Source organism: Lissotriton helveticus, chromosome 7 (assembly GCF_964261635.1).
Source record: "Lissotriton helveticus chromosome 7, aLisHel1.1, whole genome shotgun sequence".
In the NCBI taxonomy this organism is placed as follows: domain Eukaryota; kingdom Metazoa; phylum Chordata; class Amphibia; order Caudata; family Salamandridae; genus Lissotriton; species Lissotriton helveticus.
The window spans coordinates 1,459,165,294-1,459,193,122 of NC_136068.1; positions in this window are offsets into that span (position 1 = coordinate 1,459,165,294).

Below are 27,829 nucleotides of genomic sequence, written 5' to 3' on the forward strand. Positions count from 1 at the left end.
GAACTTTCTTTGTGCTTATGTCAAATGTAAAATTTTATTTAACAAAGGAGTTCCTAGGTGATGTGATAATCACCAGTCAAGTGCCATAGCTAGTCAGTCCCGGCAGTATACTACAGGTGGTCAAGGGAGGGGAATTCTTCCTTTCGGAACTAGGGCTCTCACACACCCAGCAAGCTAGGTGTCATGCTTCATCATTTGAGCCTGCTCCTTGTCGGGTCGGCGCTGCAATGCCCGACGGGCACCCTTAAAGGGGCTCTTTTTCGGAGAACTTTTGTTTCTTGTCGTAAGGATGCAGTGGGGGTGAGGGGCCTAGTTCGGTGTAGATGTGTGTTGTGATGTTAAAACAGGTGAGGGAATCCTCTTGAAGGCGTTATTCTGTGAGGGACCCTGCCTGAATAAAATAATAAGGGAGTGGTAGCGTATTTTGTTTTAATGTGACAAATTGCATACTCTACTCACAGATGGTCGACATGTTTCTCGCCTTAAAATTGTCATGCAATGATCAGCGGCGATTTAGTCATCCAACATTCAGTTCTTTTTTTGGTAATGTCAATAATTACAGCTTGGATTTAGTTCATGGGATTACTATTGATTTTCTAAAAGTGCTCCGTATCTGATAACTTCCAGTGAATCGCATTGTAACAGCCAGCAGTATTTAAGATGCCAATCCCTCTACCCTTGTCAACTGGTTTTATTACAATAGCCAAATTGATTCCTATGGATTTGATTGCCAGACTCCCAGTACTCTTGATGTTTTAATGAACATATTTTCTTCTAGCACTAAGTGCATCTATATCCCTGAGAACCATTTTCTCAAACGTCAGTAGTTCTACAGGTAATGAATGTCAAGGGGGAATAAATGTTGAAGGATGTCTTAAACCAGTGACATCAGATCCTCACTGATGGAGATTCTTGCTGAAAAAATGGTTAAGTACGACTTTCCTGAGAAATGTGTGCATCTCAAACTTAATCTAAAAGAATAAAAGTTTAGTTGTAGGTACAAAAGAAAGACCTCTTGTTTAGAAGTCTTCTACCAGATTGGTTTGTTTTTCATATTATTTTTGCCTAAGAAATAAATGCTTTGAGGTTCTCCCGAGGAATTCATTGTTTATTCCATGACATTGTTGTGTTGAGCACTTATTCTGAGTCAGTTGTGATTTTAAATCTGTATTTCAACTTGGTTCCACCTTTGACCTATGTTTTTGTAGATCTACTTTGATTTTAGTCACACCTTTCCCAAGTTTGGTAAGTAGTGTGGTCAGCCAGTCCAGGAAGGCTTTCTCTAGATCTGTTTTCATTTCTGACAGGCTTGTGTTTGAGAGCCGTTTGTAAAAAAATCTAAAATTGGAATTTCCAAATTGCAATTCTGTGGAATAGCAAATTAGGAAATTGTAATTCCTAATTTAAGAAAATGTACTTCTTCTAAGTCGTGATTCCTAGTGGGTCGCAAATCATCCTGACCTCATGAATATTAATGAGGTAAGTCACATTTTGCAACCCATAGGGAATGATAGTCATCATAGGGATGGTGGCCTGCTGGGGTCAGTAGATCAGCATGTCAATTAGTTCTTTTTAATAAACCAATCTATTTTTGTTACATGCAGCCATTTCAATAAAAGAAAATGGAATGCATTTAAAAAATGTAAGTTTCATTTTTTAAGAGTAAGCAGTGGTCTGTGGGACCACTGCCTGCTCTTATAAATATTTTTGTTTACATTATCAAAGGTCAAGTGTTTCTTTGCAGACTCCTTCCCATTTGTGAATATTTACCACTACCTTTTAATAGTCTATAAAAGTAGTCTATAAAAATATGAATATTTTGCAACCGTTATTCAGTCACAAAATATTAATACATACCACTCGGATTCGGTAGTTGGAAGGGATGTTACCAAATCACAATTTGGGATTATACATTCCAAAATGCTTTTTTGCAATCACAAGTGGAAGATTCTGTGAATCAGCTCATTTGTGACAGCAAACAAGTTTTGCACATATTGCCCTAAGTCCTCTTTTGTGAGCGGGGCTGCCTCTGTCACATTGGTATTTGACCCAGACTTGATATTCGCTATCTTTATTGAGCTGAGTTGCTTTATTTGTATGGTTGTGCATTCACCAAGCAACACTTCTGAGTTGATAGGGTCTATCTTTGGTTGTTAGTCAAGCCACATTTCTTTATTTTTTGCTGGGCCCATTCCCCTCCAGAGGTCGATGACAAATAGTATGGCAAAACCTTCTTTATTATGAGTGACAGCCGTTTAACTAGTCACAACCTTGCTTAATCAGAAATTGTGCTGTCTCACCCCTTTGTTTTGTACTGACCTGAGTATTATTCAGAGTATTGCTTCCATGGAGGGACCCAGGGAGAGCCGTGCGCGAGCCGGTCTCTCCCTGGGTTTGTTCGCGCGAGGACGGCTGGGCGCAGGACAGGTGGTGTTCTCCTTGATTAGGAGGAAAGTTATATAAGAGGTCCAGGGCAGGCGGGAAAGGAACGCACTAGTGGGAGGTTGGGGAGGAAGGTTCTTTTGCCCTTCGCTACGGAGTTCCTGGTGAGGCGTGTTTGGGTTTGGCCAGCCCCCATCGCAGGGCGGCCGTAGGCGTGGCAAAAGCGGCCACGGCTTGTCTTTATCCGCAACCGGAGGATGACGGGAATGGAGCTGCGGCCCTGCCGGCTGTTTCCCCGGTGGTCGTTATTTGTACAGTGCTGCAGGGGGGTAGGCTGCTTTCGGGTCTGTCTCCCTGTCCGGTCTGGGTTGGTCCTGGCGGGGGGGGGGGGGGTGCTTCCCTGGAGCTGGTTTGCTCCCGTGGCTTGTCCGCGCTGTCCATTCCCCCGGCCCCGGGCTGCGGTCCTGGGGCTTGCTGGGCCTTGTTGTGGTTTTCGGTGGGACAACTGTGCTGGTCTGGGTGGGGCGGGCTCTTGGGGGGGGGGTGGTTCCTGAGCCTTCCAGTCCGGTTTTCCAAGCATTGCGTGGGGGCCCAGTGCCTTGCAGGGTGGGCTGGCGGGCGGTTTGGGCGGTGGCGCATGGGTTGTGCCTTGTCTTGGTGGGTTGTCTGTGGGCGTTCCCCTTGGCTCCGTTGGGGGTGTCACTCTCGCTGTTTCCTTGCAGTCTGGCTCGAGCGGCCCTCGTTTTCCCGGTTTCGGCTCCAGCTGGTCGGCTGGTGGCTGGTGAGAGGCTTGTGGACTGACCATACGGCTGTCTCATGTGTGGTACGGGAGAGTTATCTGGAGCGGATTACTCTTCTGCAGCGATGTGCGCAGTGCGCTATGATGGCATTACATGGCAATGTTTCGATGGGGGATGGTGAAGGGGCTCTGCATAGTGGTAGTACGCAGTTTTCTTTTTCTTGATGGGGCGCTGCCAAGTGGCAGTGCGCAAGTTGCATTTTTTCTGGAGAAGCTTTATATTTGGATTTACAAGATGATGATTTGGAAGAAGGGAAATTGAGGGATAAAGATGCTGGGCTTTTGGCAGCACGGGCCCAGTGGGGTGGGCTGGGGCAACCCCCTGTTTCTCGTATTTTGCAGGAGTCACGTGCGGACCATGCAGCGGTACGTGAGGCAGTGAGGGATAGACCTTCTAAAGGGCATCAAGTTGATTTTCAGCAGCAGTCGGCGTCGTTGCCAAGAGGTAAGGATGGATGGTGGGCCATGTGGAAACCAAGGGAGAGTCTCCCTGTTAAGAGTACAAGATCAATTGGTACAGGTGATGGGGTTATTGGTGAGCGAGTCGCTCTGGCACCGAGGCTTGAGCGGCCGGTGGGTTTGAATGTTTCTAATATGCAACCTACGGGGGAAGTTTCTACAGTTGGGGATGGGGTGGCTGTGCCAAAACCTGTTACGGAGGATAGTATCCTGCCAAAAAGATTGCCCTGGTGATGGGGTGATTGGGGAGCGAGTCGCTCGAGCACCGCTGCTGGTGCGGCATGCGGAGGTGAATGCTCCTGTCAGCGACACATATGGAGCAGGTTGCGGAGGATAGTATCCTTCCCAAGACAGTGCCTTATTCTGGAGTTGGGATGCCTTTGGGTCTCATTTGTTTGAGAACACTAAATTTAGAGTCTGGAATGGCGGAGGATAGTATCCTTGCTAAGCGATTGGCAACAAGGGGAGAGTCTCCCTGCTCAGCGTGACAGATCTATTGGCACTGGGATGGGGTGATTGAGGAGCGAGTCGCTCGAGCACCGCTGCTGGTGCGGCAGTCGGAGGTGCATGCTAATGTTGCAGGGGATGTTTCCGCTAGTGGCTTGTGCGGACAGGGGACTCGGCGGCACCTACGAAGCAGGTGGCGGGGGATAGTATCCTTCCTAAGCGAATTGCCTTATTCTGGTGCTGGGATGCCTTTGGGGTCTCATTTATCGGAGAGAACTGAATCCAGGATCTGGGAGGGTGAGTTTGTGAATGTGTTCGGGCTCCTGCATTGTGTTGGGCAGGCAACGGCAGGGTTTAAGGAAGATTTCGAATTGGCTCGGCGGCCGCGAGTTCTTTGTCCTGGGGGTTTCCGGGTAGGTTTCCGGATTGGGTACCAGGGTCCTCGGTTGGGTCGGTGGTCTGATAATCAGAAGTCCGCCGCAGAGTGTCCCCAGGTTGTGCAGAGGATGTTGGAGTCTGAGGTTGCTGCGGGTGGGATCGCTGGTCCTTTTACTTAGCTGTCCTTTCCCGGATCTGATAATTTTCCCCTCCGGGTGTTGTCACCAAAAAGGCGGCTGGGGAGTTCCGGCTCCTACACCATTTGTCCTGGCCGGAGGGTTCCTCTATCAATGATTTCATCGACCAGGCAGTTTATAGCGTGTCCTATGCTTCGGTGGCTGACGCCCTGAGGCTGGTTTGCACTGTGGGCCCTGGTGCGCTGCTGACGGACAGTGACATTCGATTGGTTTTCGCCTTCTGCCCATTCATCCGTAGGATTTTGGTCTCTTGGGTATGCACTTTTGGGACGTTTTCTATGTTGACAGGGTTTTGCCGATGGGCTGTTCGGTGTCCTGTGCCCTCTTCGGGACTTTCAGTATTTTTTCTGCAATAGCGCTTTCACTTTCATCAGTGGCCATGTTTTGGTATGTCATTGTTTGGATGCTTTCCTTTTCCTTGATGCACGGTCTGGGCGGTGTCGGTTGGCCCTTGCGATTTTTCAGGCTATGCCATGGAGCTGGGTGCCCCTTTTGGGCCTGATGAGACCACGTGCACATGTACCATGTTGACCTTTTTGGGAATTGCAATCGATACCACGGTTGTGGTTGCGAGGCTGCCTGCTGGCACGGTGCGTGAAATCTCTGCTTTCATCGGGTTGGTGTTGGGCGAACGCAAGTTGGAGCTCCGTGCGCCTTACCGCACCTGTCCGTGCAGCTTTGGGTATCGGGTTGCACATTTTTGCAGGCTTTCAACGGCGGGTCCTTGTTTTTTGCGGACGAGGACATTATCTGACAGGTGTCGCTCTTCACGGACCATTCTGGAGCCCACGGCTTCGGCATCTTTTGGGACGGGCGTTGGTGCGCGGCTGGCTGGCCTGTTCATTGGAGGGGGCAGGGGTGCAGCATGGCTTTTTTAGGACTGTTCCTTTTGCTGGCGGCTTTGTACAGCTGGGGGGAAGAGTTCGGGACCCGATCTGTGTTGTTCCACGTGGACAATATGGCGATGGTTGACCTTGCTAACAGGCAGAGTGCACGGGTTTTTGCGTGAGTTGACACTGTCGCTTGCTTTCATGTTGTGGTATTCGCAGCTGGATATTGTATTCACTACTCAATATGTTCACGGGGTCACTCATTGCATTTCTGATGCTGTATCTCGCTTTAAGTGGTTGGAGTTCCGACGTTTGGCTCCTGGGGCAGATCTAGACCCGTTAACGATCCCGCAGTACGTATGGGCCTTGGGGGATTGAAAGTCTTACAGTTGGTTGTGCATTCAGGGCTGACACCACCCGTCGGAGCTATTTCCAGGATTGGGGGGACTCATTGCAGTTCGGTGAGAACAATTTTTCGGTCTGGCATCGGTGGGTTTTTTGTCTGAGGAGCGTTTTTGTTGCATTTTGTTTTGCATTGGTGTACGGAGGCCTCTCCCTCACGACAATTTTGAGTAAGCTGGCAGGGACCCCCTTTTTTATGGGCAGCTTCGGTGGTGGAGGGATCCTGCTGGGGGGGTGCTGGTCATGCAGGTTTTGAAAGGTTTGGGTAGTTTGCAGGCCGGTGCCCGGAGGCTGCGGCAGCCGGTGAATTTTGATTTGCTTCAACTGCTGTCAGCCCAGTTGGCTGTCTGCTGTTCTGACGCTTTTGAGTGCCGGAAGTTTCGTTTGGGTTTTTGTGTGGTTATTTTTGGGGGCATCCCGTGCTTCTGAGTTGTTGGGTTTGTGCAACAGGGCGGGTATGATTAACGGGTGGAGTGGTGCTGGCACAAGACAGGGTTCGCCTCTGGTTGCGAATGTCTAAAACAGTTCAGTTGGGAGTCAAGTCAAGTCAAGTCAGAGAATTTTGTATAGCGCACTACATACCCAGAGGGTCTCAAGGCGCTTAGGAAGGGGAGGAGGATTACTTGTCAAATATCCACGTTTTAAGTTGCTTTCTGAATGCTAGGTGGTTCTGGGTAAGGCGAAGGTGCGCGGGGAGTGAGTTCCATGTTTTAGCAGCCAGGTATGAGAAGGATCTGCCTCCCATGGTGGTCTTGTTGATGCGAGGTACAGTGGCGAGGGCTTGGTTGGAAGACCGTAGTTGGCGGGAGGGGGTGTAGAAGGACAGTCGTGAGTCGTGAGGAGGGGTACATGGGTTTTTCTTGGGGCGGAGCGGTTGTCATTTCTTGTTGTCCTGTGGGGGAATGGGAGGCTTTCTGGGCGTCCCCCCCCCCATTTTTTCCACTGGGGGTAATTCTCTGTCCCGCTGATGGCAGTCTGATTGTTGTTTCGCAGTTGTTGGCTGTTCTGAGAAAGGTGCTGTTAGGTCTGGGGCGGGATCCTTTTTCAATTTGGTGCTCATTCCTTTCGGATTGGGGCGGCGACGGAGGATGACAGGTTGGGGTGGGACTGGTCCCAGACTTGCTGAATTGGGAGATGCAGGTCGAGATGTGGTGCAAAGTATGTGAGACAATGACTCGCCTTTGTTTTCCTAACATTTGTTTTTCTCCTAGGTCTTTTAAAAAAAAAAAAAAAAAAAAAAAAAAAACCCCAGGGTGTGCACCATGGTGATCTGGACGGCGTTTGTGCCATGCTTCCAATGGACTGGGGCGAGGACTTCTTCAGCCATGGAAACGGCGCGGGCAAAATATTGAATTGTTCGATAAAACTGTTTTGTACAGACTTATGCATTTATTAGTTGGCTCAACCTCATTTGCAAATTTCTGAGAAACATTTCTTTTGCGGGGTTGGAGTCCACCTGTCGCAATTGGGTCTTTCTTTTATCTTTTGGACTTGCGTGATTTAATAGCTACAGCACTGGATGTGCAATTGTGGTGTTCCCCCCCCCTTTTTTTTGTCCTTTCCTTTGGGTGGGGCAGGAAAACTCTAAAGGTTTTCCTGGGTGGCGGTTTCTAGTGGGGGGTGGGCAGCCTGGAGCGGGTTGGTCCATCCTCAAAGGGCAGTTAAAGGAAATGAGGGGGTATTCTTCAAGAGTTAGTTGTTTCTGGTTTGGGTTAGGTTAACTTGGTGGGGGGGGGTTACTCCTAGGTAGGGATGCTTAGTCAAGCTGGAAGATTTGGATTTTATTAATTATTAAATAATGTGTTGGAAAGATGTTTGATGTACACACCTGTCTTAAATAAAGTGGCCTTTCTTGCTCTCAAAGAGGTGTGGACAGTGTTTTCTTGCGCGAGGAGGGACCCAGGGAGAGCCGTGCGCGAGCCGGTCTCTCCCTGGGTTTGTTCGCGCGAGGACGACTGGGCGCAGGACAGGTGGTGTTCTCCTTGATTAGGAGGAAAGTTATATAAGAGGTCCAGGGCAGGCGGGAAAGGAACGCACTAGTGGGAGGTTGGGGAGGAAGGTTCTTTTGCCCCACCCACCCTTCCCCTTTTTTCTCTAGGTTTTTTCCCCATTTTGCAGTATTTTTCGGTAATGCTATGGCCTTCTGGCCTTGCCACTTTAGGACAGGTGTCTTGATCTTTTGTAGGCGGTTTCTAGTGGGGGGTGGGCAGCCTGGAGCGGGTTGGTCCATCCTCAAAGGGCAGTTAAAGGAAATGAGGGGGTATTCTTCAAGAGTTAGTTGTTTCTGGTTTGGGTTAGGTTAACTTGGTGGGGGGGGGGTTACTCCTAGGTAGGGATGCTTAGTCAAGCTGGAAGATTTGGATTTGATTAATTATTAAATAATGTGTTGGAAAGATGTTTGATGTACACACCTGTCTTAAATAAAGTGGCCTTTCTTGCTCTCAAAGAGGTGTGGACAGTGTTTTCTTGCGCGATCTTTCACAGCACATGGGGACTCATCTCCTACCCTGACATATTGCCCTTGCAGCCTGCCCCACTTCCGCATGCTTGGCACCATCTTGTGATGGCCTCATGCTCCCTCTGACATGGTGTACACCTTAAAGAATCATCCCTCGGTTTCCAGTCAGCATATTTCCAAGGGTCTAGGTTGTCACTTGAGCCCCTCTCATCATACATCGATGCATCAGGGTGCCTCATCCGGCCAGCAATAAGGATCAGTGGCACAGGTACACAGTCTATTTGAATGAGCAGGTCATTCTTTGCACACTTTGGCAGTTCTCTTCAACACAGGGAGCCCCGGTTCAAGTGGGGATTTAACATCAGTTCTGGGATCAGCACACGGGTCTCCGGGATATTGAGAGTCACAAGGTTCATGGCAACGCCATTTTAACCAGAAGTGGGCCAATTTTTAATCTGGATGTATTTATTATATTTTTCAAGAAAAATACTTGATTGTTTTAACCAACATAATTTTTTTAATTTTAACTTGATTTTTAAGTTTTTCCAGAACGTTTATTATGTTTTTTACTACTTATCCAGTTATGGATGGATTCCCTGGATTATTCGATTTGTATTGGATGTCCTATTTTTTTGTCTGATTTATTTAGCATTCTTTGTCCCTTTTTTATGAAAAAATTTCGAGTTTATGTTTTTTGGCTCTTGATTTCAATTACCATGACTTCAGCAATGAAACTGTGCTATTTTATTTTAAGTTTATTTACTTGTGTTATTGGGTGGGTGTTAGTGATGGGGTTTCCCGGTAGGCTAGGGCAAGCGCCAAAACCAGGCAGAAACCCTCGTTCTAGTCAGGGCGAGGGGAGTTACACCCTGAGGATAACCCCTGCTCACCCCCTTGGTAGCTTGGCATGAGCAGTCAGGCTTTTCCTGGAGGCAATGTGTAAAGTGTTTGTGCAACACACACACACAGCGGTGACACACTAGGCACACTACATATAAATATACATGTATAAAAATAGCCTTTGTATTATAAAAACACATTAGAATATAATCACAGATATACATACACTGTGCCAACTGGCACCTGGTCACAATTTACAGGGGACTATATACAAGTCAGCGCCTATCGGGTCGCTGCCAGAACCATCACAAAGGTACCAGTAATAAATGTAAAACAACCAATACTTGCAAGACAACCAGTACCTCCTGGCAAAATCATGAACTTAGCATCATATCGACATGAGGCATAAACACATTAAATCAGGCATGAACCTATTAACCTGTTGTTAGGCCTCCCCATGAGCATAAATGCAACATTAGGCATAAAAATACATTATGCAACAATCATGGGGCATAAATCACATTTGGATCAGACATAGGCATAGATCACCAAAGGATAATATCAGGCATGCACATTAGCCTTAGACCCCCTCCCAATGGGCATAAATCTAGAACATCAAAGCATGATATTAGGCATCATCATTAGGTCTAAAAACACGTTATGCATACATCAAGGCATCATCATGCGCATTAGGCATCATCAAATACATTATGCACCAATCAGCAGGGGAAACATTACGGAAAAGCTGTACACATTATAACTGCCATAAATGTTGCAGATTAGCTGGTGGCACCACTGCGCCTGGGGAGCCCCTCCTCTGGGACTCTAACCATCAGAATTGCGCAAATGTTGCAGCTGCCCACTGTCCGGCGAAGTAAGTACAGTGGACGGGTATACCCATTAAAGTCACTGTGACCTGGGTGCTATGCGGTACATATAAAAGAGGGGTCCCAGTACGCAGTCTGTATGACAAGGCAAACAATTTAGATAATCATATAAGTAAAAGTAGATATAGAGGTTGTATTGAGTACATTTGTATGGAGCCTTAGAGCGGGGTCATCAGTGGTAGTTTGGGTAGCATAGCAAACGTTTGCTGACTCGTGTGGCCTACACCGGAACCCTTGATTTACTGAAGGCGGCTCTTCCTTACAATCAGAGACATCTCTGACCGCGGCTGCGAAACCTTTGATGTCCTTTTCCCATTTCCTGTATTCAGACCATCTCCCCAAACTACGACTGATTAAAGCGGCAGCATTTATTTTGAATTATATAACGATGATCTGCCATCGAAACTACTATTCATCATTACTCCACGTCAACTGGAGCCGGACGGCCCACTCCCAGTGATGATTCCTCTTTACGGATAACTGAAGCCCTTCCCCTCCCATCACCGTCCTGATGAAGACCCCGCTCTAAGGCTCCATCGTTACCTAGCATCAGTTTTGGGGTCGAAATGTCGACTTTACCTTTTCCCCCTACCAGCAGATGCCATTCAAAGAGAGAATATATGTTGATGCGCAATAAGCATGGTTTTGTCTGAAATTGATGTGGACATTTATTTTGCTCTGACTGTTGGCTCTTTGTTATCACCAACAGGGAATAACCATCGTCAAGCTAAAGATTAGTCCCTTATTGTTCACGCAGGACAACTTTTCACTACTTGTTTCTTCACATGCACTTCTATACTCTTTCACAACTTGGGGCACAAATGTCACTATATATAAATATGTTGAAGATATATGTTTTATTTCTCGCTACACATTGTGTTTAAATAACAGTGTATCCTACTCAATACAACCTCTATGTCTACTTTTACTGATATGATTATCTAAATTGTTTGCCTTGTCATACAGACTGTATGTAACCGCTAAGAAGTGGTCATAATATTGCGTAGTTCTTTTGCTAATATTGCTATGAATGCTGGTAACGGATTGTGTCAGTTTAGTAACGTGAACTCCACAATAGCTAGTGCTGCAACAAAAACAGGCGTTAAAACACAAGAGCGGCCCCGCTGCTGTGAAAGTTAACTGAGAGGGGGAGCAGGAGGTGAGCCTGCGAGTGGTGCGCGTGCACGCGCCTGGAAGAGCGACGGCTAAAGGCCCTGAGAGGAAAGCCAGATGGCACCTGTGCGCATTACTGTGTGCGTAACCGCACGCTCTAGGCCACACAGAAAGCTGTGGTCGGCTTGTTAAAGCCCACTACTAAAAGTCTCGCCAGTGCAATGCATGCCTGGATCAGGCGAGTCCTAAAAATGCCCAAAACGTTGCAGCTGCCCGCTCCTGCACGGCGCAGCTGTGCAAAATAAGGCCAAAAGTCATGGGCCAAGTTGGAGTCCCTCTTCTGGAAATTTAAAGTGCCCAAGTTAGAACCGTGGCCCTCCACCACTGCGGGCCGGGGGAGTCCCACTCCAGGACTTAACAGCAATATGGCCCCGTTGGTGCAGCTGCCCACTGTCAGGCGGGGCAGCTGTGAAACCAACCAACAAGGGCACTTCTGGTGCCACCCCCGGCACCCTTAATGCTTCCAAGAGCCACCCCACTCACCAGGACTCTTCTCCTGGCTGCGGGCTCAGTGGCACTCCCGGCATGCGCAGTGCTCTCCTAGCACATGGGAGCCCTGCTTAAGGAGACTCAGCGGTACTCTCTTCATCTCCTGGGGCGCCGCTGTACACAGCTGCACCTTCTCTCACCAGGAAACACCTCACTGGGCATGGCAACCGGGATGAGTGCCAGGCCTGCGGGGCTCTCCTCGTGGCTACGGGAGCCCCGCCTCCTGTCTGGCTGCTTCCTTCTCGGGCCGCTCTCTGATTGGCCGGTCCCTGCCTCACACCCAGGCTTTCCTGATCGACAAGCCCCCTTGTTGCCGAGCAATGCCCGCGCTGGCTTCCAATCACAGCGTGGCCCAGCTCTGATGTTGGTAGACTCCGGGCCGGTGGCGGGGAAGGCAGCCGTGCGTTCTCGCGGCTCCCGGGCCAGCGGCGGTGATGTCGTTGTGATTTTGGAGGGTGGGGTGGGCACCCGCCGAAGAGTATAAAAGAATGGGCTCCCGCATCTTCAGGATCCCAAAAGCGGCACAATTGCGGGGTAGGCACCTGCTCAAGAGCAGGAATGTGGGGTGGGCACCCGCTCACCAAATCAGCATGAATGCGGGGTGGGCACCCATGAAAGGCTGCAAAATGTGGGATAGACTCCCGCCGTGGTTAAAAAGGTGTCCACATGCGGGTGGGCTACCGCTCTTCCGCAGGCAGCCCAGGGGGAATCCCACACACTAGGATTCCCAAGGGTAATTAGAATATAGCGCTCACGAGGACAAGGATCCAAAGATGTTGAGGCAAGGTTGGGAAAGACGGTAGCGCTCACAAGGTGCTAGAAGCCAGGGATTATGGAGGAAATGCTGGGCAAGATCAGCAGGCATTAAGGCAGCTCAGCAACACAAGACAGCAGTTCCTGGGAATAGTAAAATCCAGCCGTGTGTTAATCCTCCTGGTGCAGCAGTCTCCACTCCAACAAAAGTCTCTTCCTGGTTCAGTAGAAGGTAAAGGGGAAAATTTGGGCACAGGGGCCAGCACGCAGGGTCTTGCGGAGGTTCCTCCTGGCAGAGTGTCCCCTCCAGTACAGCACAAGCACACAGAAAGGCCAACTTCTAAAAGTGGCATTCCTAAAATAGTGAAAATAAATCTGCGCACACCATTGCGCAGCATTTATCATTTCCATTCCTCACATACCAAACATGCCATACTTATTTTGTTTTATTTAGGAGTTATCCCAAAAGGGGGAAGTTCCCAATGTTAGCCTATGGGGGGCAGAGAGCATATGCACTCTGCACTGCTAACCAGTGCTAAAGTGCCCGGAGTCCTAAAACCACCAACACCATGTTAGAAAAAAGCAAAAAGTTTATGGAAGACCATGCAAAAAGGGGCAAGTCCAACTGTGGGCAGAATAATTTAATAAGGCTACTTTGTTTTAACACTGTAGAGAAAATACAGTGTATTTATGGTCTTACAGAAGTTCCAGGCCTACAAAATTGTATGCAATTGACATTCTTAAGGAACAGTTGGAGCAGCATAAAACAATAAGAATATAAGTAAACAATAGATAACCTCCATGTAGGCAATCAGGAGCAATGGTTTGAAAGGTATATCAAAAGCAGACTTAGCACACAACCTACCCCCAACCCCAACCTACATCCACTGTGTACAACGCTTGAAGATAATAATGAGAAAAATAAAGTAAAATGAATTAGGAGGAAGAGCGTGAGATCGGCATAGGCTACAGTAGGAATAAGAGCATTAATGACCAGTTACAATTTGTAATAGCATCTGTGTTGAAAGTCAGGTGACATTAGCTATACTGTGCAAGAAACATTAAATCACTAGTACCTATTGGTCAATATCCTGCTGGGATTTAAAAGTATCCAGCAGGTCGCCCCGCTACCGTCTCCCAGCTGCTCCTCCCTCCCACTTGGCCTCTTATGGAGGCAGCGGACGCTGCTGGCGCGCCAAAGGCGCGTCAAAGGCAAGCCCGTCTGCGCCCGTCCGCGCCTGAACCGCGCCCAGTGCCAGAACCCCTGGCTCCAGCCGTTGCCAGGGCACCCGACTGAGATACGACACCGCCACCCCCATCGCATTCAACACAGGACGACCTGCCGCCTGCCACCAAGCCACCCCGAGGCGCACCCACGGACCCTTCACCTGCCAAGCATGCAAATTCACCTGCCTCTGAACCTGCACCCCGCCCACCGAACACAGCAATGACAACAACAACCACCTCAAGGTCATCCTCCTTAACACCCACTCTGTCCACAAACACGCCGTCGGACTCTGGGAACTCTTTGATACAACAGCACGAGACGTCGCCTTCCTCACGGAAACCTGGATGAACGCCTCCTCGGCCCCCGACATCATCATAGCCATCCCGGACGGCTACAAAATCACCCGGAAGGACCGCGTCAACCAAACTGGAGGAGGAATCGCCATCATCTACAGGAACACCATCAGCGTCACGACCAACACCGAAGACACACTCACCGCCGCCGAACACCTACACTTCCAGATCCACACCGACCCCCAGACCACCCTCAGAGGAACGCTCATCTACAGACCCCCGGGCCCACGGACACAATTCAGCGAAACCATCGCCGACTTGATCAGCCCGCACGCCCTAGCCTCACCAGAGTACATCCTCCTAGGGGACCTGAACTTCCACCTGGAGAAAAACAATGACAACAACACCACCACCCTGCTCGACAACCTCGCCAACCTCGGACTCAAGCAACTGGTGGACACGCCCACCCACCTCGCTGGCCACACGCTCGACCCCATCTTCTCCGCCAGCAACCACGTCTCCTTCAGCCACTTCACCAGTCTACACTGGACCGACCACAGCTGCATCCACTTCACCTTCAGGAAGACCACATCCCACTACCACACACTACAGATCCCCCTGCAGATGCTGGAACAAAATCACCACAGACCAGCTGACCACATCGCTGAGCCAGAACCCACCTGTCGACACCCCTGACACCAACGAAGCAGCAGCAGACAATCTCGCACAGTGGATCACCAACTGCACCGACGACCTCACTCCACTGAAGAAACCCCCAGGCAAGACTACCAACAGAAAAATCTCATGGTTCACAGACGCCCTCAAAATCGTAAAGAAATCATGCCAAACCCTCGAAAAACCTGGCGTCACAAACGGACTTCAGAAAACATGACAGCCCTCAAGAGCGCCACCCGCGAATACTACCAGTTGATCCGCACCACCAAAAGGACATCGTTCAAAGAGCGGCTGGACAACAACTCCCACAACAGCAAGGAACTCTTCAGCATCATCAAAGAGCATTCCCAACCCCAGCGCCAGCAACAACGACATCACACTGTCGCAAGACCTCTGCAACTCCCTTGCCGCATTCTTCCACCGCAAGATCACAGATATACACGACAGCTTCGGACCCCGGACTCTGCCTCCAGCCACCAAACCAACTACCCCCACCACCAGCCTCAGCGCATGGACGCCCATCAGCACTGAAGACACCACCCACGTCAGGAACACCATCCACTCTGGCTCCCCCTCTGACCAATGCCCTCATCATATCTTCAACAAAGTTGACACCATCATCGCACCCCACCTCCGGAACATCATTAATAGCTCCTTCACGTCATCCACCTTCCCTGGAAGCTGGAAACACGCAGAAATCAATGCCCTTCTGAAGAAACCAACAGCGGACCCCAAAGACCTAAAGAACTTTCGCCCCATCTTTCTTCTCCCCTTCCCGGCTAAAGTCATCGATAAGACCGCCAATCAACAGCTGACTGCATTCCTCGAAGCCAACAACTCGCTTGACCCATCCCAGTCCGGATTCCGAGCCAACCACAGCATCTAGACCGCCCTCATCGCAGCCACCGATGACATCAGGACTCTGATGGACAATAGAGAGACAGCCGCCCTCATCCTCCTGGACCTCTAGGCAGCCTTTGATACCGTCTGCCACCGCACCCTAATAACCCGCCTCTACAACACTGGGATCCAAGGAGAGGCCCTGGACTGGATCACATCGTTCCTAACTGACAGAACATAGAGAGTCAGCCTCCCTCCCTTCCGCTCCGAGGCCACCAAGATCATCTGCGGCGTACCCCAGGGCTCCTCACTCAGCCCAACCCTCTTCAATATCTACATGAGCCCCCTCGCCACCATCACACGCAAACACAACATCAACATCATCTCCTACGCCGACGACACCCAACTGATATTTTCCCTCAGCAAAGACCCTCTCACCGCCAAAGCCAACTTCCAGGACGGAATGAAAGATGTCGCAGAATGGATGAAGCACAGCCGTCTGAAGCTCAACTCGGACAAGACGGAGGTCCTCATCCTAGGACAATCCCCATCCGCCTGGGACGACTCCTGGTGGCCCATGACGCTGGGCACCGCACCGACACCCACGGACGCAACCTGGGATTCATCCTGGACTCCTCCCTCACGATGACCAAGCAAGTCAACGCAGTCTCGTCCTCATGCTTCAACACCCTGCGCATGCTCCAAAAGATCTTCCGGTGGATCCCCACTGAAACCAGAAAAATGGTCACCCAGGCCCTCGTCACCAGCCGACTGGACTAAAGGAACGCCCTATACGCAGGAAGCATAGCCAAACTTCAGAAACGGCTTCAGCGCATACAGAACGCCTCCGCACGACTCATCCTCGACATCCCTCGCCACGACCACATATCCGCCCACCTGAGAAACCTGCACTGGCTCCCCGTCAGCAAGAGGATCACATTCAGGCTGCTCACCCACAAACACAAAGCACTCTACAACATGGGCCCCGAATACCTCAACAACCGCCTCTCGTTCTACACCCCCAGCCACCAGCTCCGCTCCACGAGCCTCGCCCTCGCCACCATCCCACGGATTCTCAGAGCCACCACCGGAGGAAGATCGTTCTCTTACCTGGCAGCCAAGACATGGAACTCCCTCCCCGCACACCTACGACTGACCCAGGACCATCTCACCTTCAGGAGACACCTCAAGACCTGGTTATTCGAGCAGTAGCGGCACCCCCTCCCTTCATCGCCTTGATACCCTCACGGGTGAGTAGCGCGCTCTACAAATGTATTGATTGATTGATTGATTGAAGTAATAGGCTGTTTCAAGAGACCACAATATTTTTACCTGCGTATGGCATAACCTTTTCACATGGGGTACTGCTTCTGGTGATCTGACGCTTGGCTAAAAGGACACTTTACCTCAGGCAGAGGTGTCCACCAAGGATGTATTTTATCACCACTGCTTTTTATTTTGTGTATTTTGTGTATTAATATTCTGTTTTTAGAAATGGCTAGTCTGGACATACTTCGGGTAGGGGGCAGGCTCATTCCGGTGCTCCTCTACGTGGATGATGCCGTCCTTTTGGCCCGTACAGCTATAGGGCTCCAAAGGCTTTTAGATTCCTTTGGGGCCTACATGAAATCTCTGGACCTAGCGATAAACATAGCCAAATCTCATGTAAGGACTATGGGCCAGGAACCCAAAAAACAATAACTTTTCTTTGTGATACTGTAGAATTGACTAAGGTGACCTCTTTCACTTATCTGGGAGTACTTTTTGATGAGAAGGGTTCCTGGGTACCTCAACAAAAAGTTAAAGCAAATGCGATGGCTAGGTCAACGGACGCTGTGAATAGTTTCGTGCAGCGACTGGGGGCTAAACCGATGGATGCAATGCTTAATATCTATAAATCTAAATGAATACCGATTGCATTGTATGGCTCAGCAAGATGTGGATATAAACTGATGGAGGAGATACAAACAGTTGAAAATAAATTCCTACGCTCCCTCTTGTCTGTACCCCAATCCACTCCTACTTTTTCAATTCACCAGGAACTAGGGGTTGGCTATGTGACAGACAGGTTGAGGCAGGCTCCGGTGCTCTGCTGGCCTAAAACCTGGCTTAACCCTCAATTAATGCTGAACCATAAGATAATTAGGGATTGTGTCACCCTGGATCAAGCCAAAAAAATTCCATGGCTGAATTATGTCAAGAATATTTTAACCAAGCTTGGAAGTCCAGACTTATTCATTTCTTTGGATAAAGTAACTAAAGATGATTTGGTATGGGTAAAAACACACTTATTGGATCGGATGAAGGTAGAGAGGGAGGAGATTGTATTAATGAAACTTATGGTTAAAATCAATTTCCTGTTAAAAACTATCCCTTAGATTGAACCTTATCTGAGGATTGTTACTAAATCATTTCACCGCCTGCTTCTAACGAGATTCTGTTTTAACTTAATTCATTTTTATTTGGGAAATTCACAAGGCTGGAGCAGGACGTGTGATTTAGGTCCCTGTACCTGTGATAATTTTTTGTTACAGGGCACAATGTACTTTATTATATTTTGTGAACATTATTGCGCTATCCGCAGGAGGTTTTTAGTCCCAATCTTAAAAGGGCGAGGCATTATTCATGTTAAACCTGCTCTATTGTACTTACAAAAGCTTAATGATCCATGGGAGATTTATAATATTGCGAGCTTTCTTGTCGCAGCAGTGAGACTTAGAAAAATCTGGCACCGTATGCTGGTATAGGAATACTGTAAAGTCCATGTTGTTGTGAAATTGTTTTCAGGGACACGGTAACTCGAGCGAGCGCAGCGAGCTAGCCCGAACCACACACAACCCCACACACAACCCACACACACAACCCCACATACACAACCCCACACACACACACCCACACACACACACCCACACCCCCCACACCCACACAACCCCCCACACACTCCCACAACCCCACACCTCCACATACAACCCCACACACACACACCCACACCCCCCCACAAAGCTGCCCCACCTTCCAAGAGATCTTGTAAATACAAGATTTCTAAAAGGGACTGTAAGCCCCACCCCTCCTTTCCATTGGATAGCGTCAGCGTTTAGGATAAATGCTGGCTTCCCAATGGAAAGGAGTGTTATTGGGTGCCACCCTGTCCGTTTTTCAGACAGCCCATCCGGACACCGTAGCTGGCGTAAAGACGTTTCTTATCAGCTTGTTTATTTAGCAAGCTGATAAAAAAGTCTTCACGAGAGCTGGGCTGCGCACAGGCATTCCAAAGGGCGCCTTCACTCCCCCTCCTCGCGTGTCAAGCAAAGGTTCATGGAGAATTAAGTGCGTCTACTGTTTCCCTCTACCATCTACCCCCACCCCCTCTCAAGCCGTGAAGTCAGAGGATTGCTGGTAATTTCGTTTGTGCTTTAAAACACTGCTTTCATTTACTGAATGACGTCACAGTGGGCACTGCCCTCACTGCAGTGAGAGCCACCACTTTTCCCCAATCTTATGCTTTCTGTCATGGTTTTCTCTCACTTTAATCACCCGGCTCTCTTCCTCTTGTTGTATTTCTCCTCCTGTCTTTCACCCCTTCCCCTCTCCTATTACACCTCTGCCCCCAGAGCACACCCTTCAGTGCAGGGCCTCTTCCCGGAAGCTGCTCTTAGAATGTGTGCCTTTCCATTCCTGGTGCACTACAGCTCTCACTCAGGGCCACCTCCTGTCTCTGCCGAAGACTAGAGGGCACATGTCATGCACCCCCCCCTTTCCCCCATGCCACATCTCCACTGCCCCCTGTACTCCCCTGCCCCAATCTCACCACTCTTCCTTTACCCATGATTCCCCTGCGCCCCTCTATAATGGTGCACTTGTGTCCACGTACACCTGGCTGCACTGAACCCCCCCACCCCCCCAAGCCCTCGGATCTCACCAATGTTTCTTTACCCATGATTCCCTGTGTTCCTCTATTGTTGTGCACTTGTGACCATGCCCACCTCCAGCAAGATCTGCACTGCCCCTTTCACCCCCATTGTCCTGTGTTCCTTTGTCCTGGTGCACATGCACCCACGCTCACCTCTGATTCTCCTGCGTCCCTCTATAATGGTACTCTTGTGTCCACGTACACCTGGTTACACTGTCCCTCCCCTCCCCAGCCCCCAGCCCCCGGATCTCACCACTGTTCCTTTAACCATGATTTCCCTGTGCACGTCTATAATGCCGCTCCCTTCTTTTCCACGCCCACCTCTTTCTATCCCGGGTGTGGTATTCCATGTCTTGATGTCATTTAGAATGACTTTATGTCACTTAGAATGTTTATGCTTGTTCTGGGATCAGTTGCAGAGAAGATGAACTGGGAGGATTGTCTCTTTCCCACTTGTGGTTGTTAAGCTGTTCTTCCTTAAGAATAAATCTACTCTGAACCTAACTTTTGTGTGGTCAACTATTACTACACATTTACTGGCGACGATTGGGACTACTAGATTCAAGGATCAAGGAAGACAGCATTCACACGTTCTTATATGAAGAAAAGACTACAATCCTATGAAGAAAATCGCATTTTAAAAAGCAATTCATGAAGAACTACAGGAAAAGTTGTCTGCAGTAACATTTTCGAAAATCCGCGACTCTACAAACGTGAGTTAAAGACTTTTTCTTTCTCTTGATTTGCGCTAAAGTCGTTTTGCCAAACTTTCGACCGCACACATTGAGCGGTACTCGCCGTACTTTATTTGACTTTGACGAATTTGGCAATTGTTTAGCTAAACTGAGCGATTATAAAGAAGCAATCAGTGCCGTTGAAAATATCTGCTTACATTTAAAAGTGGAAAAAGATTACCTCGAGCCTTCACGTTCTGTCCCTGGAACCCGCTCGTTGTTTGTGTTTCGCGAAGTGAATGCTGGGTATTCTGACGTCATCACGCACGTCTTCTGCCGCCATCTTGGTTAAACCTGAAGCTTTATTAGCGTGATCTTCGGGAATTTTCGTGTCATTAAAAGAAAAAGAAAACTAAACGGAGGAACAGACATATTCAACGTTCATGTATCATTTTAACTTTCTCCTGATTTATTCTGCTGCAAATCAGTAACCACGGTGATTTGCACACCTGTTCAAGACCTTATAAGGAAACTTCACGTTGGCAAGTCAAATACTACGGTGATTTGTACACCAATACTGTTATTTTCTCTCAATTTTGCGTTTTTGTGGTATTATTTATTTAAATTAATTTAAACTCTGTCAATTTTGTTACAAAATGTCTAACATAGCTGCACCTCCACATTTCCTTCAAGTTGCTGGCGAACCTAACATAGAATGGGATCTTTGGTACCCCATGTTCATTGCGTACGTAGATGTTTTAGAAAAGGATGATTGTTCTGCCAAGAGGAAATTAGCCCTTTTAAGACATTGTCTTGGAGGCGCTGGGATCAAAGAATTTGATAACTTACCACCTTTAGAGGAAGCTGGCGATTTAAATGTGTTTGATAAAGCCGCAAAACAAATGAAGATTCGCTTTGGTAGAAGAATAAATATAGTAATGGAAAGGTTCAAATTTTATTCTCGTGAACAGAAAACCGATGAGACAATTGAAGATTATGTTGCAGCATTACGTTCTCTTGCTTGTTCTTGTTCTTTTGAGACTATATCTTACGAACAAGTTCTTAGGAATCAAATTATGATGAAGACCAAGAGTAAAAAGATCCAAGAAAGACTTTGGTTAGGAACAGAGACTACATTAGCTGCAGTTGTGAAAAAAGCAAAGGGAATAGAACACTCTGAGTTATTCGTGTCAGAAATTAGAGGGAAGAATCAAAAGACACACGTTCCTGAGACCGAAGTAGCTATTGTCAAAAGTCAACCTACCTCGAGTGTTTCTAGTAGTAAAAGTAATTTCAAGAAAGAATATGTAAAAAATACTAATGAAAACAAAGGTTTTGTGAAAAGAGGTACGATACTTTGTTATAGAGCGGACGTTCCAACCACGTAGGTAATTACAGAGGTTACCCTGCCTGGGACAAAATTTGTGTAAAATGCAAAAGAAAAGGGCATTTTGGTATTGTATGCAAGTCAGGGCAGAGAATTAATTATATATCACCTGAAGAAGAGGAGGTTCTTAATAGTTTAAATTGTATACTTTCTGTGGATGAGTGTGTTCAAAAGAATTTTCCCTCTTGTACAATCTTAATGGATGATAAACCCGTTGAAATTTTTGTCGATTCATGTGCATGGTACACCATTATTGGCAAGAATATCTTCGAACAATTGTGGTGCCAGAGAGAATTATTTAGCCCAGACATATATCCAGGTGGGTACACTGGACAAAAAATTGCCTTAGAAGGATTTTTCTGGGCGGAGATATCTTTTAAGAATAGAGACACCAGAGCTAAAGTTTATGTCGCTACCAAAGGGGTATCCATTCTTAGTTGGCCTCATCAGCGTGATCTAGGGATAAAATTAGACCCAAATGCTGATCCTCCAGTCTACGTTGATGATTTTTCTTGTACAAAATCAAAGATTAATTCTATGGTGAATTTAACCCTGAATTCATCTAGCAGTACAGGGTTCACAGAGAAACTTTTTAAAAAGTTTCCGGAAATCTTTAATGAGAAATTAGGGAAATATGTAGATTTCAAACACAAAATCATACTGAATGATAAGGCTGTTCCCGTTAGACATAAAGTGAGGAATGTTCCCTTAGCTTATAGACCAAAATTAAAGGAAATGTTGGATGATTTGGTCAAGAGGAACATTATTGAGCCAATTGAATCATCCCCTTGGGTTTCTCCCATAGTGCTATCACTTAAGAATTCAGGTGATCTTCATTTGTGTGCAGATCTTCGCAGCCTTAACAAAGAAATTTGGATAGATAAACATCCCTTGCCTAATATCCATGAGTTAATTTCCGCATTATCTGGAGCCACTGTATTTTCCACCATCGACCTAGCTAGTGCCTACCACCAGGTAGAGTTGCACGAAGACTCCAGGAAGTTAACTGCATTCGTTACTCCAGAAGGCATGTTCCAATATTTGCGGATGCCTTTTGGTCTAGCGAGTGCAGCTTCCGTATTCCAACGTTTAATGAAAGAGTTATTGATAGAATGTAAAGGGGCTATAGCTTTCCAGGATGACATTTTAATTTTTGGGAAGGATAGCTGTGAACACGATGAGAATTTAGTTTCTGTTTTGGAAAAAATAAGGTCTAAAGGTCTTACCTTGAAACTTAATAAATGCAAATTCAGACAAGAGAAAGTGGAGTATTTAGGCCATGAAATTTCGAAGGATGGTATCAAGCCTAAAGTTAACCATGTGAAATGTATTGTTAATGCTCCTACACCCAAATCTAAAGAACAGTTACTTTCCTTTTTAGGACTGACTGAATTTTATGGAAAATTTGTACGTAATTATTCAGACATTGTGCATCCACTTAGGATTTTGCTAAAAAAAAAATGCAAAATTTGAGTGGGGAAAGGAACAACAGAAATCTTTTGAAATTTTGAAATGCAAAATTACTGAAGCTCCATTTTTGAAGCCATACTCCGTTGGTAAAGAGTGCATTGTTTATGTTGACGCGAGTAACGTAGGTTTAGGTGCTGTATTGATGCAGAAAGATAGGTCTGGTGAGTTTGTGGTGTCGTATGCCTCTAGAGCTTTACGTGATGCTGAAAAGAATTACTCAACTATTGAAAGAGAGTTGCTTGCCTGTACTTGGGCATCTCAGCATTTTAGACAGTTTTTGTGGGGAACTAAGTTTTCCTTGAGAACTGACCACAAACCCTTAATTACTATGTTGTCTGCAGGTGGTGGTAGGGTACTTACTGCTCGTTTAGCAAGGTTGGCAGCCAAATTACAAGAATACCGTTGTGAAGTTGTGTATGTTCCAGGACGCTTAAACGTTCATGCAGATTGTACGTCACGTTTTCCTGCAAGTGTAGCTGTTGGCGAAAGTGTTGAAAGTGACGTTGCATACTCCATTGCAGATGTGAATGTGGTTTTAAGCAGAGAGGGTTCTTTGGTTTTGTCAGAGAAGGATTGGTTAGAAGCTACGAATAATGATGAAGTTTTGAACTTGGTAAAGCAATTTTTGACTAATGGCTGGCCTGAAGAGAGAAAACTCTCAGGTGAATTAGCGTCATTTTACAAAGTCAGGGATGAACTAATGTTGAATCAGGACATGATAGTAAGATCTGATAAAATTGTTCCCCCACTGAAGCTCAGAGAGGCCATTTGTAAGTTGGCGCACGAAGGACACATGGGTATGTCTACAACTAAAAGGAGGATTAGGGAGCATTACTGGTGGCCCGGTGTTAATTCCATGGTAGATAATTGGGTGAGGAACTGTTCCCCTTGTTTGTCAAGTGACAAGTCTGTAAAGAATGTCACCGTTGAGATGACTCCTATTGAGTATGCCAAGGGTCCTTGGCGGAGAGTAGCTATTGACATCATTGGACCTTTCAATTATTAGTCTGGTAAAGAGTTGTTTGGTTTGGTTTTAGTTGACTACTTTTCGAAATGGCCGGAATTGAAGATTGTGGAGAGAATTTCCTCTGAGAATGTGATTGAATTCCTTGATGAAATATTTTCAAGAGAAGGATTACCAGAGGAACTTATTTCGGACAATGGTCCACATTTCATCAGTAAGGAATTCGAGGATTTTCTTAGTAAATGTGGTATTACACATAAGAGAACCTCAAATTATTTTCCACAATCTAATGGCCAAGTCGAGAGGTTTAACAGAGTTATCAAAGAATCCTGTCAGCTAGCTGTGAAGAGTGGTCTGAAGTGGAAGAAAGCTCTCCAGACGACTTTATTGACTTACCGTCTATCTCCCAACTCTGTGACCGGTTTGTCTCCTTTCGAGTTATTACGTGGCAGGAAACCTGGTTCTCGACTTTTGCCTTGGTGGTTAAAAAGTAATTCTTCTTATGAGGTGGATTTTAAAGAATTGAAAGATAAAATTGGTAAATACCAAGATAGGATGGTCCAGCAGTTTCCTAAGAGGAAGTATAACGTTTGCAGATTAAAAGTTGGTGATTTTGTACGTGTGAAGTTGGGTGGATTATTACACAGAAGGATATCAAAATGGTCTGATCCGGTTAAAGTAATTGAAGTTTTCAGCAAAGCTGTCAGGGTGGAAGGAGGTAAAATATGGAATTTGAGAAGAATTTCTTTATGCAAGACCACTGTTGTTCCTTTCACCCAAAAGATTTCCTTGCCAGAGAAAAATGCATTTGATCACAATTCTGACGGTTTTTCTGGCACACATGAAGTTTATGACAATTTAGGAAGTAAGGATGTAAATAATTCTGACGTAGTGATTAATTCCAATGTGAGATCAGATGCAGTTGTTGAAATGGATAATCATTCATTGAATGGGGATTGTCATGAAATTTCCTTAAGACGTAGTGAACGTGTAAAATGTGTTCCTTTAAAGTTTTATAGATTATGTTAAAGTTTAAAGATAATGTTTTAGCTTTACTTTTTCCTATTTATTTTCTTTTTGTTTTTTTTAATTTTCTTTTTAGTTTTTTTTGTTTTTTTATTAAAAGGGGGAGGTGTGTGGTATTCCATGTCTTGATGTCATTTAGAATGACTTTATGTCACTTAGAATGTTTATGCTTGTTCTGGGATCAGTTGCAGAGAAGATGAACTGGGAGGATTGTCTCTTTCCCACTTGTGGTTGTTAAGCTGTTCTTCCTTAAGAATAAATCTACTCTGAACCTAACTTTTGTGTGGTCAACTATTACTACACCGGGCTGTGCTGCCCACCTTTCTCATGTGTTCACCTCTTTCCTCTCTTGTGCCCTGCCTTTGTCGGGAGTGCTACCGTACCTTAATCGCCCTCCCTTTACACCCCTCTCGTCTCCATTTCTTCCTCCTTCAATCTTGTTTTGTGTGTGTGCGGGTTTCTGTAGCATGAACTCCACTGGAAAGTCTCAGAGCGCTTTATACGAGCACCAGGCATTACACACAGACACATCCATTTTTAGACACGGGGAGTTTATGCTATTTACCCAGAATCACAAGATGTATGAGCCTCCTGCCTGACTCGAACCTGGTCAATCTGCTCAGTCAGCTGCCCTTGCCGTTAAACCACACTGCCCCCTTGTTACCTTTGGGACACTGTTTACTGAGACAGCCGCTGAGACTCTGACAATGCCCCCACTGAGCCTCGGTATAGCTGAATGGAGCTCCTGACCACGAGGCTCCACAAGGCTCCGCTACTGCTCCGCTGCTACTCCGGCTTGCACGATGTAAACACTGAGCGAGGCTGGAGTCGCATTCCCCTTTATCGGCCGCCCCTGATGTCATCACATCACATTGCGCGACACACCTATGCATGGGGCGCGACACAGTAACGTGTCGCGCCACACAGTTTGGAAAACTGTGCCTTAATATCACTAAATTATTTTTATTGTAATCGTGCATTGCCCTTACCATATAGAAGACTTTATGTATGCATGAATTTTGGTTTATTCCCGCCCTAATGTCCTTACTTCACCCTATTATGGAGGAATCGGTTAAGAAATGTTATTGTGTAATGTATGTGTTTTTGTTGTGTACCGTCTGTGTTTTATGTAATACATTGTGATCTAATGAATGGTACTTTTATGGTTTTCAATATCCAAATAAAGTGGTTTGAATAAGAATAAGGGTAACTCTGGCAAATGTAGGAACAGTAGTATTGACATGTGTCTAATAATGCATCAAGGAGGGACATGCCCACAGCACATGTAACAAATCAGCAGTGTCTCCCTGGCATCTAGGACACTTTGGAAAAGCCATGGGAAATCGTTTGTGAATGTTTGATGGCATAAAATAAGCCCTGTGCAGGAGTAAAAATTGAATAAATTTAACCCGTAAATTGAGGGAATCATTCTGAGGTATTCGTGGAGATAGCACCATTCTTTATCATGTAGAGCATGGTCCTTTTCCCAGTGTTGATTTAGCCAGATGTCTGCCAGTCCCCATCTCATACACAGCCTGAGAAAAGGAGTGTATCTCCAGTTCTGAACCAGTTTGTGCTCAGTTTGTGTGAATATAACAAGAGATGTTGGCAAGTGCCAGTAAAAAGGAGTTGGACAAACAATTGGTCTGATTAAAATCTTGGTGAGAAATCATGACTCCCTCCATAAAATAGTTCCCAACCGCAGTAATCCCTGCAGTCCCCCAGGGCTTCAATCTGACCAACATGAGTAGACCAACGGGTGTGGGTAGACCACATAATGGTATATTATGGGCTTAATGTAGAGGGGCTGTGGTGTATTTAAGAGCGTATATCCAGTGAGCAGCAACAGTAGGCCAGGGGACCTCCCTCCTCAGGCAGTAACTGCAGTTGCAGAAGACCCACTCTATGTTGTCCTGTGCCCCATATCAACTCCACTTATGATGAATTTAATAGTCTAAAGAAGGCTGCGGGGACAACTAGAGGCAAATTACCAAAAAAAAAAAACAAACGGGGAAACATAACCATTTTGGATAATGATAGGTGGCCCGCCACCGCTATGGAAAGAGCCACTCAGAAACATATTTGTGAGCGAAGTGAGATGAGGGCTTTGTCTAAATTACAGTCTAACATATCCATGTTAGTTCTGTAAACCTGTATACCTAAATAGCAAAACATGTGTTGTGTGACCCGGACATGGTTTGTGCCTGATAGCAGCGTATCACTGATTAGCTGTTCTTGAAATGAGAATGCATAGGGTTAAGCATGATTGATGCAGAGGCCAGACAGATCCCTAAATTAATAAAGTAGGGTAGATATGGGTGTAAAGTCCATACTGAGGTGAAACTGTGGCCCTTGAGGTATACCCCAATTACCCACCATCTGCCTGTTGCTCTATGCCAAAGGCTCAATAGCCAAGAGGAATAAGAGCAGAGATAGTGGGCATTCTACCTAGTAACTCAGTATATGAAGTGTGGAGATTATATATGCACGCCTGTCTTCGCTCTAGCAGTGGGCTTAGTGTACAACAGTCTGATCCACCTTATAAAGGTGGGGGTAAAACCCAATTCGACTAGTGGTACTTTTAAACTTTGAATTTGGTTAGGGCCTGTTACTTTCTTAGTTTCTGGTAGTGTTATTGCTTTTTAAGTATTTCTAGGAATTGGTAGAGTGTAGTGTGGCTTCTTCCAAGTGGTCCTCTGAAAAAATTGTACCATCATTCCAGTGCCATATCTGTCTTTGCTTCTTGTGACTTGGTGCCGTTGTAGAAATTCCACCATGCACTGTGGTACTTGGTTTACTGTCTGTGTCCTGATTGTTGCAGATGGGAAACCCAAGTCTCTTCAAAATACTCCATTAGTTGGGCTAATT